This window comes from Mustela putorius, unplaced genomic scaffold, assembly GCF_011764305.1.
Source record: "Mustela putorius furo isolate JIRA1106 unplaced genomic scaffold, ASM1176430v1.1 tig00000095_pilon_pilon_pilon, whole genome shotgun sequence".
Taxonomy (NCBI): Eukaryota; Metazoa; Chordata; class Mammalia; order Carnivora; family Mustelidae; genus Mustela; species Mustela putorius.
The window spans coordinates 23,567,552-23,584,462 of record NW_025421280.1 but is presented as its reverse complement, the minus strand read 5'-3'; the positions used below and the strand labels follow the sequence as shown (position 1 = coordinate 23,584,462).

The 16,911-nt window shown below is 43.8% G+C and overlaps 1 protein-coding gene and 1 pseudogene across 17 annotated transcripts in view; both read right to left on the bottom strand.

Annotated features, from left to right (window-relative positions):
- Positions 1 to 16,911, bottom strand: part of MAP4 (microtubule associated protein 4) — a 196,743-nt gene that overhangs the window by 24,128 nt on the left and 155,704 nt on the right. The window lies entirely within an intron of this gene.
- On the bottom strand, positions 1,311 to 3,617 carry LOC101680194 (annotated as a pseudogene).

Genomic DNA, 16,911 nt, shown 5'->3' with positions numbered 1-16,911 from the left:
GACTGAGCCAGCCATACATATCTGGAATAAACTCTACCAGGCTGTTGTTTGCAATTTTTATATATTGCTGGGTATGATGTTAATATTTGGTATCTAAGTTCATGGGAGACAATAGTCTGTGCTGTCTTTGTCTGGTTTTATACAGACCTCATAATATGACTCAGAAGTATTCCTGCCTCTTATATTTTCGGGAAGAGAATGTGTAAAACTGGTATTAATTCTTCTTTAAATATAAGGTAAACCCCTACAGTGAATCCCTCAGGAAATTTTTTAAATAAAAAATCTAATTTTACTAATGATTATTCAGGTTATCTATTTTACCTTGGTTGAGTTTTGGTAATCTGTGCTTTTCAAGAAATTTCTTCTAAGTTATTGAATCTGGGGGTGTAAAGGTGCTCCTAGTGTTCACTTTTATCCTCTGAATAGCTGTAGTAATATCCCCTATCTATTCTTGTTGTTAGTGGTTCGTGTCTTCTCTCTTTTTAGCTTCGTCAATTTTGTTCAAGGTTTACCAGCTGTATCGGTATTTTTTAAGAACCAGCTTTTGATTTAATACATTTCCTTTGTTATTTTCTTGTCTACAATTGCACTGATGGCTGCTTGCTTCAGATTTATTTTGTTCTTTTTCTAGTTTCTTGAGTAGCAACTTAGACTACTGATTTGAGATCTTTTCTCTTTTCTAAGCACCTGGGGCCGTAAGTTCCCCTCTCAGCACTGCTATGGCTGCATTCTACAAATTTTGATGATGTATTTTTGTTTTTATTCAGTTCATTTAAAATTTACTTTAAGTTTTGATTTTAATTCCAGTTAGTTAACATACAGTGTAATACTGTTTGTAGGTGTACAACACAGTAACTCAACACTTCCATCAGCTCCCTGTGATCATGAAGTTCATTATTTTTAAAGATTTTAAAATCAAGTTAAGTAATCTCCACACCCAACGTGATGCTTGAATTTACAACCCTGAGATCAAAAGTTATACACTCCACTGACTGAGCCAGCCAGACCCCCTCATTTTATTTTTAAATTTTCCTGGGATAATTTCCTCTCTGACCCATGGATTATTAAGAAGTATACTCTTAATTTCCAAATGATCAGAGATTTTCCTGTGGTCTTTCTACTACTGGTTTCTAATTTGATTCCATATGGCCAGGTAACATACTCTGTATAATTTTAATCTTTTAAAATTAACTAATTAATTAATTAATTTTTGAAGATTTTATTTATTTGAGAGAGAGAGTGAGAGAGCACAAGCTAGGGGAGGGATGGAGAGAGAGAGTGAGAAGCAGACTCCTTGTCCAGAACCCCAGGACCATGATCTGAACCGAAGACAGATGCTTAACTGACTGAGCCACCCAGGTGCCCCTGATTTTAATCTTTTAGGTGTACTGAAATTCATTTTTGACTCAGTAAATGTTATGACTTGGCAAATGTTCCATGGGAGCTTTCATTCTGCTGTTTTTGGTTGGAATTTCTGTAAACGCCAACTGGATGCTATTATTGTTATTGTTATTCTTTATCTTTGCTAATATTCTGTCCAATAGCTCGGTCAATTGCTTGGAGTGGGATGGAGAACTCCTGAACCATAATTATAGATCTGTTTCTCCTTTCAGCTTTACCATTTTGTTTCCCATATTTTGCAGCTCTGCTTTTGGTGCATATACATTCAGAATTGCTCTGTCTTCTTGATGCACTGATTCTTTATTCTTTGCTCTGAAGTCTGGTATTTCTTTGTCTGATATTAATATAGCCACTTAAAAAAATTAACATTAACAGGATATATCTTTCTCCACCTTTTACTTTCAACCTACTTATAGTCTCTACGATTGACATGCATTTCTTGTAGAGAAGATGTACTCAGGTCATTTAAAAATAATCTGTTCTTCCAATCTCTTTTAATTGTAGTGTTTAGTCTACTTGCATTTAAAGTAATTACAGACAGGCTAAGGCTTACACTGACATTTTATTACTTGTTTTTCCCCCCCTCTGGACTTTAATTTTAATTACTTCAAAACAGCAGAACTTAGTACCAAATGTTTAAACATCCATTATAATTGCTACATTCTGTAACCAGCCTTGTTTAATCTCAGCAGCTACATAAAACTCATCAATTTTTCTTCAGGAAAAAGGTAGTAGAAATCCCAAAGAATGAAGGAAGAGACCACTAATTAAAGGTCACATTCACGGATCTATAATTCTTGGGCATCTCAAGTGGCGGGGAGGAGGCAGGGAAGACGTGAGGACGTTAGAAAAGTGTACTTCTTAACTTTGTGGCCCCATTTGTGTTCTCTGGCAAGGCGGGACAAGGCGGGATCTCGTGGAAAGGAAAAGTTCAGAGGCTGGAATTTCAAAGTAGTGGTTCAGATAAGGAGGCCCTCAAGAACAGCAGAATAGGAAGACCCCGAAGTAGCACTGGAGTCCTCTCCATCAACTAGGGGGCTTCTTCCTGGCATCCAAGTCCTTGTTAGTTTCTTCAAGTTTTGTAGCCAGGTCCGGTATGCCACGGTTCTGAGCCAGGGACGTTCTCACCACGGCTAAATCCAAGCAGAAACTGGAGCGCGGTGGGCATGGAGGATGGGTCTGTTTCTTATTTTTTAATTTGTTCCCTCTACTTCTCTTGCCTTCCTGTGGGCTACTTGAGGGGAAAAAATGATACTTGAACATTTTTGTAAAATCCTATTCTATTTGCGTTTGAGTGTATGGTTTTGCTTACTTCCATTTAGGATCTTTTGTTCTCCCTGCTTTTAAACATATCTTGAGTATTTCCTTTTCATACACTGAGCACATCAGATGGTACTGTAATTTTTGTTTTGTTCATCAAATATGATTTTTAGAATTCATGAAGACAGTCCATTTATATTTACCTCCATTTTTACCCATTCCGTTGGTCTCACTGTTCCTTCATTTCTGAAATTCCAAGCCTCCTCCTGTTATGCTATCTTATCTTTTTGGAGAGTTTCCTTTAGCCTTTCTCGAAGGCAGATCTGCTAGCAACAATGCCCTTAGTTCTCCTCTAAGAATGTAGTTACTTTCCCTTCATTCCTGAAGGATAGTTTTCCCAGATATAAAACTTGCAGGTGACTGTTCTTTGCCTTTAGCACTTGAAAAATGTGCCACTTCCTCCTGGCCTCCAAGGTTTCTGGTAAGAATCACGCTGTCATCTGAACTGCTATTTCCAGCAGCTAATGCATAATTTTTCTCTGGTTGTTTTTAAGATTTTTTTCTTAGTTTGCAGAATTTAATTATCATGTGTCTTGGCAGAGACTTCCTTGAGTTTTTCTCTTGGAGGTTCATTCAGTTTCTTGAATCTGCAGCTTTAGGTGTTCTGACAAATTTGGGAAGTTTTCAGTCATTAGTTCTTCCACTAGCTGTCCAGCCTCACATTCTTTCTCATCTCCTGGGATTCTAATGATATGAATGTTAGATTTTGTGTTACTGTCCCCAAAGTCTCTGAGGAGCTGTAGTATTTTTTCAGTCTATTTTCTCTCTGTTGTTCAGCCAGAACAGATTCTATTGATTTGTGTTCAAGTTCACTGATTCTGTTCTCTGACATTTCCAGTGTACTACTGAGCCCATCAGACACGTTCTATAATTTTTTAAAAAAGATTATTTATTTATTTGACAGAGATCACAAGTAGACAGAGAGGCAGGCAGAGAGAGTGAAAGGAGGAAGCAGGGTGCCCGCTGAGCAGAGAGCCCGACATGGGGCTTGATCCCAGGACCTTGAGATCATGACCTGAGCTGAAGGCAGAGGCTTGACACAATGAGCCACCCAGGTGCCCTTATCATTTGATTATTGTATTTTTCCTATCCATAATTTCCATTTTGTGTTTTTTTGTAACTTCTATTTCTTTGCTGATACTTTCTAAAAGTTCTCCATTTGTTTCAAGATAATTCATCATTGCTTACTGAAACAATTTTATAATGGCTGCTTTAAAAGTCCTAATTTCGTATGTTAGCAGTTAATCATTGTTTAGATTTAGGGTGCATGTTCTGGCTGTAGTTTCAATGACAATTTAGTTTCCAGAGCCCTTGTAATGCAATTCTGGCCTGCTGTGTTCTTCTGGCTACAAGAGACTGTCACTCAGTCTCTGATGGTACTTTTTTTTTTTTTTTTTTTAAAGATTTTATTTATTTATCAGAGAGAGAGGGAGAGAGCAAGCACAGGCAGACAGAATGGCAGGCAATGGCAGAGGGAGAAGCAGGCTCCCTGCTGAGCAAGGAGCCCGACGTGGGACTCGATCCCAGGACGCTGGGATCATGACCTGAGCCAAAGGCAGCTGCTTAACCAACTGAGCCACCCAGGCATCCCTCTGATGGTACTTCTAACAAGGGCTTGAAGGCACTTCCCTGGGCCAGGGGGTTTCACTAGGTGGGGGCTGAGTGATGCTGGACCCATAGAATACAGTTTCTCTTGACTTGTTCTCTGGCTGCCTGGTGCTGGCAGACTTTCTGTTTGATCTCTGCAGGAACTGCTGGAAGCAAGAAGCACTTACCTGGCCTTTTGCTGCTGGAGAGAAGGTTGTAGGAGGTAATCTCCTCCCCCTTCTGCTCCCCGACAGAAAGCCAGATGATACCAGGCCTGTGCGTGTCACTGACACAGTCACCTGGTGGAGAACGAGGCATAGGTCGTATTGTAATACTGTCAGGTGTAGAATGGGCAACAGGTAGGCCCTCATGAGCCCCATGTTCAGCAGCACTGAGCCAACTGCTATTTGCTGATTATGGGCAGGAACAGGGCTTCCTCTTTCCTGGTCTTTTGGCAAGAAAAAGTCGGCTTTTAGTTCTTTCTTTTTTTCCTTCTCTTCTCTTTCTTCTTCCTTTTTTTTGGAAGGGGAAAGCACCTATGCTTGTTGGCACTTCTGGGTTGTAGGTACTCCCCAGGACCCAGACCTGGGTACATGGGAGATGAGAAACAAAACCCAGGGAACTCACTCCACACGGTCCTTCCTCAGTCTACCCTCTCATCTGCACCTTTCAGATTCCTTTTATAATTGTCTGCTGAATTCTTTTCAGAATATTTAGCTGTACTCAGAGGAGAGGAGAAAAAAAAAATTGAATCAAGTGGTCTTCTCTTGGTAGGAGTTCTCCTAATGTATAGCATTCTGTACTTTTTAATGTTTGAGACTCTATGTATTTTTGGTCAAAACTGAATTTGCTTTGTTTTAAAAATATGGGGGCAGCTGGGTGGCTCAGTCTGTTAAGTGTCTAACTTTGGCTCAGGTCATGATCTCAGGGTCCTGGGACCCAGCCCCACACTGGGCTCCCCACTCAATGGGGAGTCTGCCTGTCCCTCTCCCTTCACCCCAGCTCACGCTCCTTTTCTCAAATAAATAAAATCTTTAAAAAAAAAATATGAAGAAGAAAAAAAGTTTTAAAACCACACAAGGTTGCTAATGTCTTTTTTCCCCTAGAGCAAGCCAAAAGATTATCTTACCAAATGCGGGACTTACTGTCATTAGCCTCAGACCACTATGAACATTTTTCAAGAGGCACAGGATTTTTCGGTAAACAATGCGACACAAAGTTGCATTGCCCATGATATAAGCATGTTAACATCTCAATCTGTATCATAAGTACTGGTCACCCAGTGAAGAACATGTGACATACACGTAAGCAGAAACTGCTACGTCCCACCCAGACGGTGCTTCCCACCACAACCCCCATCAATGTCTCTGTGGTTTCAAAAAAGAATGCTCAAAACAGAAGTCATAACTGATCCACAGACCTTCTCCCTTCAGCTGGATTTTTCCAGTATGTATGTCTGCTGGGAAATCCAGGCTCAGTGTCAGAGCACCACTTTGACTTTTCTCTCTGTTACCCTCCACATCCAGTTTTCAAGTCGAGTTGATTAGCTGATTTCACCGGCTACTCCTACATGAATCAAGCTGCTATCACAAGAATTTCTGCCTTCAGTCATCTGTCCCCCAGCTCATCTTATCCACTGAGAACAGGAGAGTCATCCTAAAGCCGACTCTGGGCCACTTAGTTGTTACAGGTAGCCACCCTTTTTAAAAAGCATCTTAGGGGGGCATCTGAAGCTTGGGTTCCAACCAACTTCCTAGATTTGACCTCCCGTTATTTCCGGCCATGTATGTACAGATGACTAGGACATGTCTGTTCAACCCACACTCTTCTCCCAAGAAGCCCCAGATCAATGAGGTAAACAGACAGAAGGGATGTAAGGTAGCATGAAGTGGGGCACAGAGCCCAAACCATGGCAACCCAGTGCCCTGTGCAGACCAGTCACTAAAGCAGCAAAATGGAAGAGATGGCAGAATAAAAAACAGTTCCCAGAAGGGAAGAGAATGGAACACATGTTTAAGGCGAAGCAGATGTCCTGAGAGGCACACAATGGCTGCAGCCCGGCCACACTTCCTGCAATTGGCTTCCCTAAGACTCCCTATCAATGAACACCTTTTTATAAATTTGAGTTCCTCTGAGTGTGTTTCCGTTCTTTGAAATTAAATAATCCTTACAAGGGTGCCCCATGAATACTGGTCATTGTTCTTTTACCTAATGTGAGCTGTCTAGGCTTCACACCTTTGTTTATATGAGTTCCTTTGCCTGGAAGACTTTCCCTTGCAATGTTACATTCAAGGCTTCAAAACCACCTCGTCCAGGTAATTGTCATGATTCATCCCTCTCTCATAGTCCCTTTCCCCACCCCAATTAGATCATAGCTTGCCTGACAATCTAACGATAATATCCAGTGCCTAGATAGAAACTGGCAGATTGGAGGCACAGGAAGTAAATGAATCTTTATCTAGTTTTACCTACATGGTGTTTTGCACTTAAGAGTTGGCACTTAAATATTTTATTAGGTAGGTAGGTCAGTGAGGTTTGCAAGTTACTTGAATTTTTTTTCTACCACCATGAACTTCTGTTAGTGTGAACCAGGATGAACTTGTTTTTGAAATAAATGAAACTCCGCACTCATTCCCCCCTAGAAGGTCTATGGCATGGAACCGGATCGACTGTAGCACATCAACAAGAAGATGACACAATCGTATCCACAAGGGGCTTGCAGTTCCACCCCAGCTAGAAGTAAGCAACAGCACAGAGTACCTGAGTTCTTGTCATCTCGGAGTCGTAAGTTACAGAGGAGATACGCAGCTTCTTTGCCCATCTCCATTACAAAAAAAAAAAAATCTTTTCCACTTCCCCTTCCCCTAGAAAACACCACTTCTAATTTTAAGAGAAAAATGAGTGGGCGCCTGGGTGGCTCAGTGGGTTAAGCCGCTGCCTTTGGCTCAGGTCATGATCTCAGGGTCCTGGGATGGAGTCCCACATCGGGCTCTCTGCTCAGCAGGGAGCCTGCTTCCTCCTCTCTCTCTGCCTGCCTCTCTGCCAACTTGTGATCTCTGTCTGTCAAATAAATAAATAAAATCTTTAAAAAAAAAAAAAATGAGTAAAAAACTTCATGAAAATGTACTAAGAGAAATAAATATTAGGCAAAGAGGCTATTTTTGACAGACAACACACGGGGTTTAAATCCCCATTAAGCAGCTTGTGAATCACAGCCCTTTGTGCTCAAACTAGACTCAGAGGAAAACAAGCTTTTGTAGACCACCAACAATAAGCTGGGGGGGGGCGGGGGAGGTGGTGGACGGGGAAGAGCAGAGCCAGGGAAAGACCCAGAAGGCAGCCACAAAGACTGGGACCATTAGTTCTCTCTCCTTTCCCTTCTCCCCCAAAATTCTCCCCACACACATACAGAAAGAGAAGACCAGAAACAAGATTGGGGCACATGAAGAACTGGAAAAGAATATTAAATAGCCAGCTTTAAAAGGCTCTTTTTCCACTTGAACAAAAGTAAAATGTTCTCACAAGCGAAATGGAAAAGAAAGCTCGCACCCAGGCTCTGCTACTTAATGAGAGGAGGCTAGAGCTGATACGCCCATTGTGAATCCACACAGTGGCAGATTTTCAAGCAAGGAAATCAATCAGTTGTGACTGGATGATTTAGGGCTCAGGAATCATCTGGTTCAAACCAACAGGGAGCTGAGGGGTGGGAGGATGGGGGATGGGGTGGGCAGGGTGACACGGAGGTCGAGCAAGGGGTTCTATTTCTTCTGTCCACCACCCTCCGGCCCTGTCGGCCACCTCCCCCAGCCCCACGATCCGTCACGCCAGCCGACACTCCGGCTGATTTAGCTAGATTTACTTCGTTCACTTTCTCGCCTCACTCCCTACAACCTTCCAACGGGAGGAATTCAGCCTCCCCAGCACACAGACTCCAGCGGTAACAAGCTGCCTAGCGCTCCTGCCGGTAATCTGTCACTTTGGTTTCTTCCTTGCTGTCTGCTTGCTCCCCATGGAGGCAAAATTTAGAAACATACCATCACGTGGGGTCTCCTCACACAGGAACGATGGAGTGCTCTGGGTTGCAGTGACCTCGATTTCTTTCTTCTCCGCCAGAGCCGTCTGTCCTGGCTGTTTCTCACCTCCTTGGCAGACCTGGGGGCACAAATCTGTTCTTGTTTCGCTAACATCTTCTGGTCCTTTCTCCTTGCTGCTTACTTCAGGAATCTGCTCCAGCGTTCCATGCAGACACAACCCAGCGGGGCCCAGTTCCTTCTTCCCAGAGCTGCCGCTGCTGCTGTTGCAAAAGGGGGTCAGTTCTTCTCTCTTCCCGGCCACAGGCTCCTCACAGATGAAAAGAGGCATCTCTTCAGGAGACGGGATGGGCAGTTCCCCGGGGATCAGTCCGTAGCTAGCTGTCTGTTCCTCAGCCACCGTCATGGAGCGCCTGACGGCAGGAGCCCCCACTCTCCTGGGCGCAGGACTTGGCACGAGGCTACTGGTAAGAGGCGGCAGGCCAGAAGAAAGCTCTTCTCGGCCAGGGAGTTCAGGATACTTCTCTCCAAGGTTGACAGCTGGGGGAACCGAGAGGTGAGAACATTCCGACAGGGCCCGGCGCATTGCTTTCTTCTGCTGGGGTACTTGGTCGAGCAAAGACCCCTCCTCAGGAGAACTCAATCGCTCCAGCTCCTTATCATGGTCTCGGTCATGAGAGCTGACATTTACACACTCCTGGGGGAACTCTACCATAGTGATCGGTGGAATGGCAGTGGCCGAAGGCTCAGCTGTGGGGGCTGGGCATGCTATAGCCACAGATGGGGAGGATTCACATTCAGGTGGCCCAGACTTATCCTTCGCCACCCCTGTCGCCCGGCAGCCGGTAGTGATGCCATTCTTTCCTAGAGTTGCATCCCTCGAGCCCTGAGCCACTGCATGGAAGTTGGGGTTCCAAACACTGGTTTCTTGCTCTTTAACATACTGGGTGGGGATGTCAGCAGCCCCAGGGAAACCCACATCTGGCTGGCTCTTGGTCTCTGGCCCATTCTTCCCTGCCACCATCCCCTGAACTGTATAGGCTTTGTTCTTGTCTGGACCCTCTCCGGGTCCCACATGGAACTCAGCTGTCTTCTGGTGGACCGAGTTCCCCTCCGAGGAATGGCAGGTTTCTGAAATCACATACCTGCTCTCAAGGTGACCCGAGGCTGCCTGATACTCCTTGTCCGGCACTTCAATGCTGAGCTCTTTGTCTAGCTTCCCCTCAAAGAAGCAGAGCTTATTCTGCTCCAGGAAGCTGGCATTTTTCACAAGCCCGTCTTTCAGCTGCCCGTCCATGCTGACATTCAGTCCGATTTCATTCAGTTTGCCCTCTGTCCTCTGCCATTCAAATCCAGCTTGGCTGATTTCTTTTGGGGGGTCCATTTGGCACTCTGCAGGCTTGCCCTTACAGAGCTGGCCGTAAGCGGCAGTGCGAGAGGCAGGCTGCTTGTCTGAGAGCGACATCGTCTCTTCGACTGCTCTCCCCCCTCGCTCCTGGAGCTCTAACACCACCTACGATCACACAGAGCTGGCAGTGACATCACACCAAGTCCCCAGTATTCATGACAAAACCTATCTTTCCCCCAATGCTTCCCTCTCCTCCAGCAGCTGGGTGCTAAATGTATTTACTAGTGTGAAAGAAAGAACGAGAAAGAAAGAGAAAGGAAAGAACCTGCTACTTTCTGCACAATCAAATGCCACAGCCAAACTGAAAGTGTAATTTCCTGTTAGCTAGCACTCTGTTTAGATCTGCAATTTACAACACGGTATGGTGCCAATCTGGGTACTGAGGGTAGTAATTACTCCGGCTTTCACTGATACAGATACATGCATGCCCACACGTTCACTTATCTGACACTATGCCCACACTTTCCCATTCACCCACTCAAAGAATCGTTTTAAAAATAGGCAAGACTCATTTGCCAGTCCCCAGTCATAACCTCGAGAACAATGATTTCAGAAAATGGCTCAGAATTTCACTTAAAAAAGACCTTAATGTAGTATCAAAATTGGAGGTGTTCATTTCTCAGAGCACAGGTGGGTTTGCTGTCATAGCAACTTATCAAATTCACTTGAAAATTGACAAGTGGAGTCCCCAAAGCCCAGGGAGAGCTTCATCTGTAGCTCTGCACTGTGACAGAGTTTAATAAAGGTCTCCTTCCCGGATTTCAACAATCAGGGCTTTGGAGATGTATATCCCAGTAAAAGACACTTATGTGACAACATACCCCCCAAACTCCTTGCACTTTGACTCCTGACCCTGCTCCCCCCAGTTCCTTGGAAAAGCAGGGTCCCTCCCTCCTACACCAGCCCTGCTTTTTCCAGCTAGCTGACTGCTCAGTTGCTATGTGAAAACACAGGGCCAGTGGATTTTCCTCTGACCTCTACAGCACAGGGACTCTGGCAATCTGTGACAGGGTCCAGGGTCCCAATTTAATCTAGCACGGTCCTTTGCTGTGCTGGCCTTTCTTTGAGTTTATAAACTGTACATTCCGGACTAAAGAATCCATAAAAGAAAATGCTTGAAAAAGAAAGTTACACTTAAAGGACAGGCCATATTCTACTTTGAACATAGCTGATTTTTGTTGCTTCCCCTGTAAGCCACCATCATGGGCTAACATAGGATACTATGAAATATTCTATCAAAAATACATGAGATGCCTTGTTCCAAGACAAAGAAAAGTCAGGCTGGACTGTTTTAAAGCCATCTGCCATCAACTGCACTGATCTGATTATCATTTTACAATAGCGCTTTTAGAAAAAAGGGGGGGGCAAGTTAAGATTTTTCTCTTTAGGGGCACCTGGGTGGCTCAGTGGGTTAAAGCCTCTGCCTTCAGCTCAGGTCATGATCCTGGGGTCCTGGGATCGAGCCCCACATCGGGCTCTCTGCTCTGCAGGGAGCCTGCTTCCCTTCCTCTCTCTCTCTCTCTGCCTACTTGCAATCTATCTGTCAAATAAATAAATAAAATCTTTAAAACAAAAAAACAAAACAACAACAACAAAAAGATTGTTCTCTTTGACCTATAAAATGTGACAAGATAACCAAAGCGCAGTCCAGGAAAGTTTCCTTAACTGGAACCCCTTTCTCCAAGCACCCATTCTCTACTACTCATACCGCTCACACAGCTTCTCTCGAGTCCCCACCTACAGTGCAGGAACCAACTGTATATGCCTTCTACGGTACCTAACACTGGGCTATGTTCATGATCAGGAGTGGTGGTGCTGAAATCCTCCACCCCACCAAAAAAAAAAAAAAAAAAAAAAAAAAAAGTGCATTTCCATTTAACCTCTGCCCTGAACATAAACTGAGCCTCTCGTTCTTCTTGACCTTAAGCAGTTTAGTAGCAAAACACGTGAAAGCCAGTGAACAAAGGTTCACTGACAAGGAACCAAGGTCATCTTACTCTACCGCAAAGCTCCCACCAAGGAAAGGGAAAGTGAAGATGCATAATGAAATGAAGGGGATGCCGAAGGATTATGATTCTACTAAGTAACCAGGGAAAAAGAAAGATGAGAGCCTCAGGTACAGAAAAGCTTGGTAATGAAACACAGCTGAATCCTAGCTTTCTTATATATATATACACATATGATATATATAATTAAGTACATATATGATAAAAGTTAAGAAAGTCTAGCGGGAGGCTGTTGTTGCAATGCTGTCCAAACAAGCCAGAGGCAAATTTTAGAAAATACCTTAGACAACAGGTATGCCTCAACAGCCCCATCCACTCAGAAACTAGTCACTCCCTGCCCCTAACACGCATGCGCAGTCTCAATTCACTGACATCTTCTATCTTTGGTTTGTGGGAGAAAAATATTAACCTGGAGTCAGAAGATCAGGTTTTTTTTTTTAAAAGATTTTATTTATTTATTTGACAGAGAGAGATTACAAGTAGGCAGAGAGAGAGAGAGAGAGAGAGAGAGAGAGAGAGGAGGAAGCAGGCTCCCTGCTGAGCAGAGAGCCCGATGCGGGACTCTATCCCAGGACCCTGAGATCATGACCTGAGCCGAAGGCAGCGGCTTAACCCACTGAGCCACCCAGGCGCCCCAGAAGATCAGGTTTTAAAATCTCTCTGTGCCACTAACAGTTAGGATTCTGAGCACTGCACTTAACTGTTCCTAGCTTCAGTTTCTTCATCCATAAAATGCGGGGAATCTTAAAGGTGGCTTCTGGTCTCTCCATTTTAACACTCTTACATCTCATGAGAAGGCTGAAATATGCATCAAGGAATTGCAGGTCTGTTGCTATGTCCCACTCAGAGGGATTTAACTTGGGGCTCCTGTGGCCAGTATGTTCAGAAGACCCCACCCCTAACCATGCAAGGGAGCTGCCTGTTGGAAGAGGCATGATGGGGGCCGTAGCAGCATGTCTGACAAGGCAACTCAGCAGTCTGAGTTGGCTGCCATATTCTGGAGGGGCAGAGAGAACCCGGATGAAGAACAAGCATGGACACTTGTTCCTTAGAGTACAGTGATTTTTAATTCTAGGCAGATACTCCAAACCCTCCCACTGGCACCAACAACAAACAGAACAAACAAACATAGCTCAGGCAATAACGAGAGTTGCCAGTCCCTGGTACTGTCAAATCCCACATATCTTGTCTCAGTGACTCTATCTATAAATAGTAAACTGCAAGTCAGCCAAAGACCAGGAGCAGGAACCTGGAGAATGAAGCTGGCCGGTCACAAGGGAGCACATATTCTGGACCGTAGCTCTTACTGCTTATCAGAAATGTGGCAGCCTGAAAGAAGACAAAGATGTGGCATCTGGCTATTGGCACCAAGCAGAGGCCTCAGAGTTCATAAGGCTCGAGAGTCAAAGAGGTGAAGGGGCAATATCAGTGCCCAAGTGGTATAAGCCCAGACAGGAAGCCCAGAGTACAGGGAGTGCCCAAGACACCACGTCAGCTAGATGCTCCAGCCTACACAAAACAAGCCTGGTGTCACCACAGGGTCTGAGTACAACAGGAGAACATAAGGTATGGTATGGAGATGCCCACAGAACCCAACCCTTGTGCAGGGGTGAAGTAATGGAACATAAAAAACATTTAACACAGAGCATGTGCCCACTGATGCTAGCTTAAAAAACAAATAAAACAAAAACACAACAAAACACTAAGAAAATGTATTGAGGTACAAAGTAGTTTTACCACTTCCAGCCGGGAGTTTGATGTGAAATGATCAAGTGTAAACCCTTACACTGGAGAACTACTGCATGAGGTCCCCTCTGACAAAGGCAGGCAAAAATAAACCACCACCACCAAGAAACGCCATACAAATCCCCAATTTCAATAATTAACAGATAGGAGAAAAAGAAAAGCTTGTTAGTTCTCAAATTCGTACGAACTGCCTAAAGAAAATAATATTCTATTTTCCCAATCTCTGAGGACAAGGATCATTTTATTCTATCTTTACATTTTTATTATTATTTTTTAAGGTTTTGTTTGAATTGCCTGATGTTCATCACAAGTGCCCTCCTTAATGCCACCTGCTTCCCCCCCCTGCCCTCCCTTCTGGCCGCTTGCTCTCTGTAGTTAAGAGTCTTGTTTCTTGGTTTGTCTCTCTTTTTCTTCTGTTTGCTCCTTTGCTTTGTTTCTTAAATGGATAGGATCATTTCATAAAAACAGTAGTGTAAGGACAATGAACCATGTGCTTCAGGACAGAATCAGAATGCTCCAACTCCCCTAACTTCACCTGCTCGTTTTACAGAAGAGCGAACAGGAGCTCGAGAAGGAAACAACAGTGGTTTGTCTGAGATCACATGGTGAATTAATGGAAAAGCCACATGGAAGATGCCTGGTTTTGGACCACCAGTCTTCGACACTGCTAGGCAGAACTTCACCTTGGTCACACTGGATGTATCCCCTTTTCATTGCTTCTTTTTTGTTCAGTAAAGACAAGTACTACAGGCTTTAATTTACAATACTCGTAATTTACTTTTCTGTGATCAATTCAAAAACTTCCAAATTAATATCCTTGTGTATACACGTATGTGTTTTGTGGGCAAAGCAAGCCTGAAATAAAGGAGAAAAAGCAGCACTGCATTTAGTTTTGGTGTCTATACCTTCATCATGGTCTTGCTTTAATTCTGCAAAGAATGAGGAAGATGTGAGTAACTTCTTCCTTAGCAATCTTGGGTTCTGAGTTTCCATTCTCAAGAGAACTTAATTTTATGTTATGTTTTTGTATAGTGCCTCAACACCGTGAGCTTCCCTTCATGGGGCTTCTAAACAGGCAGGCGGGTCCTGCTTCAGTAAGAACAAGGAGAGAGCCAAAGATGGGGAAGGGGACAGAGTGGCTTATACCAATGCATACCAACAAAGAAATGACAAAGAATAAGAATGAATGGGTTTTATGATTCTCGAACGAGGTGAATGCTACCTGGATGACAAAGATGGGAAGCCTAGTAAAGAAGAATTAGTAAAATCTGAGGATGGCTCTGTCAGTGCTCTGATCCAGTTCAGAATTATAGACATAGTTTCACTCCTGAGTTCACGTTCACCCACAGGGCACAGCTGTAGCAAGAACTCAAACCTCCCCAGCCATGGTGATATTCTATTAAGTTGGTGGATGAGGAACTTACATGAAGCCTTAAAAAGGCTGAGTATGTCAGGCAAAAATAAATGTGCTTAGGAATCAGAAGCTTTCAATTCTAGACTCAGCTGCCACTGGAATTCCTTTCCGCTAGGTTCTACTCCTATTCTTACAGAACTCACTTCGATGTCACCTCTGTGAAATCTCCCAGACCTTCACCCCCAAACTGACTCCCTGATGTTTTTATATCATACTTGCTCTACTCCATCTTAGGATTTGGCAACTACACCATAATCTTTTACTTATGTGCCTTTCCTGAGAGCTACTAGAAAGCAATGGGGGTGGCCCAGCAGTTGCATACACGTTAAGTTCTCTCAGTGGAAGGATGAATGGATTCCTTTTATATGGACTTTATCATTTGACCTTACCGTTCCCATCATTAAACTCATCTAGAGACGTTCCATTTTGGGAGGTTCTTTGGGTTAAAAACTTTTACATTCCATTCCGAGTCTAAGCAAAGTACAGAGATTCCCATGTGTCTGGTCAGCTGGTGGCTTCTGAGGCTCGTTCATCAGGCCATATAACACCAAGTGTAGGCTCCAGGCATGTTGGCACAATTGGCAGGTCTCTGACCCCAGCAGATGCACTGGCAGATGTTTTGGGTTTTGCCTGTGCCTTGAGCTAGTACTCAACCTGTTCAGGGCCTTGGTTTTGATACGTTCCACAACTGGTTTCTCTGCATCTTTCCTATCCGTTACCAAGGCAACTAAGCTACTTTCCAAATTGACCAACTGTTCCCTGTTATTGTCTCCATGAAACAATTTCTAATAAATTATCATTACAACGACAGTCGATGATTCTACTGATTACAATGACTGAAAACATTCTTTACTAATAGAACCCGAAGGGTATGAAGTTGCAATCTAAGTTTCTTACCTGGGAGGAAATGATGTTTGTGTTTTTATGCACATAATTATATGCAGTAACATTTCAAAGCCATATTCTACTGAATTTCAGATACATTTTTTAGTACATGTTAAACTCAAGGAAACTGCAATTCTCCCTAATTAAGTTTCAAAGACAGGGAAGTAAACAGTATCAAAAACTGAAGTGAGGGGTGCCCTGGTGGCTTAGTTGGTTAGGTGACTGCCTTTGGCTCAGGTCATGATGTCAGGGTCCTGGGGTCAAGTCTGGCATCAGGCTCCCTGCTCAGCAGGGAGTCTGCTTCTCCCTCTGACCCTCCACCTCTTGTGCGCTCTCTCATTCTCTCTCTCCCAAATAAATAAAATCATAAAAAACAACAACAACAACATCTGAAGCGAGCCATCTAACTTATGTGAGTGACTACTTATAAAGCTAAATCACAGACTGGGGACCCACAAAATGGAGGCCTGACTCTGAAGTCTAAAAATCTTAGTCTGCACCTCTGGGAAACGCCTCACTGCCAAGGAAACCCAACATATATCAATCACATCCCTCCAACTCAGCTTTAGAGAACAGAACCTACAGCTAGCCTTGTAAGGAGGTCTCCACCCTCCTAGTCATGCTACTATGCAGTGCCACTTGTAATGCTCTAGAAAACGTGCTCTAGCCCCAAATCCCTCGGGCAGAGTGTACCTCCGCTTCTTAGGCACTGTACTTCCCCAATCCATGGACTGTTTTCCTTTAAATAAAGGACATCAAACTCCTTACTAAAATGTATTTTCTGTCATTTGACACCGTAAAGCACTAAAATGTTTATAGATGAAAAGTCCTCCAAGAAGTAGGACCTGGAAATTCTAACCCTTTGTTCTTTTAGCATCATACTGACTCTCCGGTGATCTCCATGAAAAAGAAAAGAGAATCATCCAACTACAAAAGGCAAACCCACCCGCTCCCCCGACCATCTCTTCCACCATAAAGTTGAAGATCCTCCACTTATGGAGGCAACACATGGGCTCCCAGACCTGTCAAGAGCTTATATTCCTCCTCTCAATTTCATCTCAAACTATTTCACAGATCTCCCTGCTTCCCTACTTGACTTATATCCCAGCCACT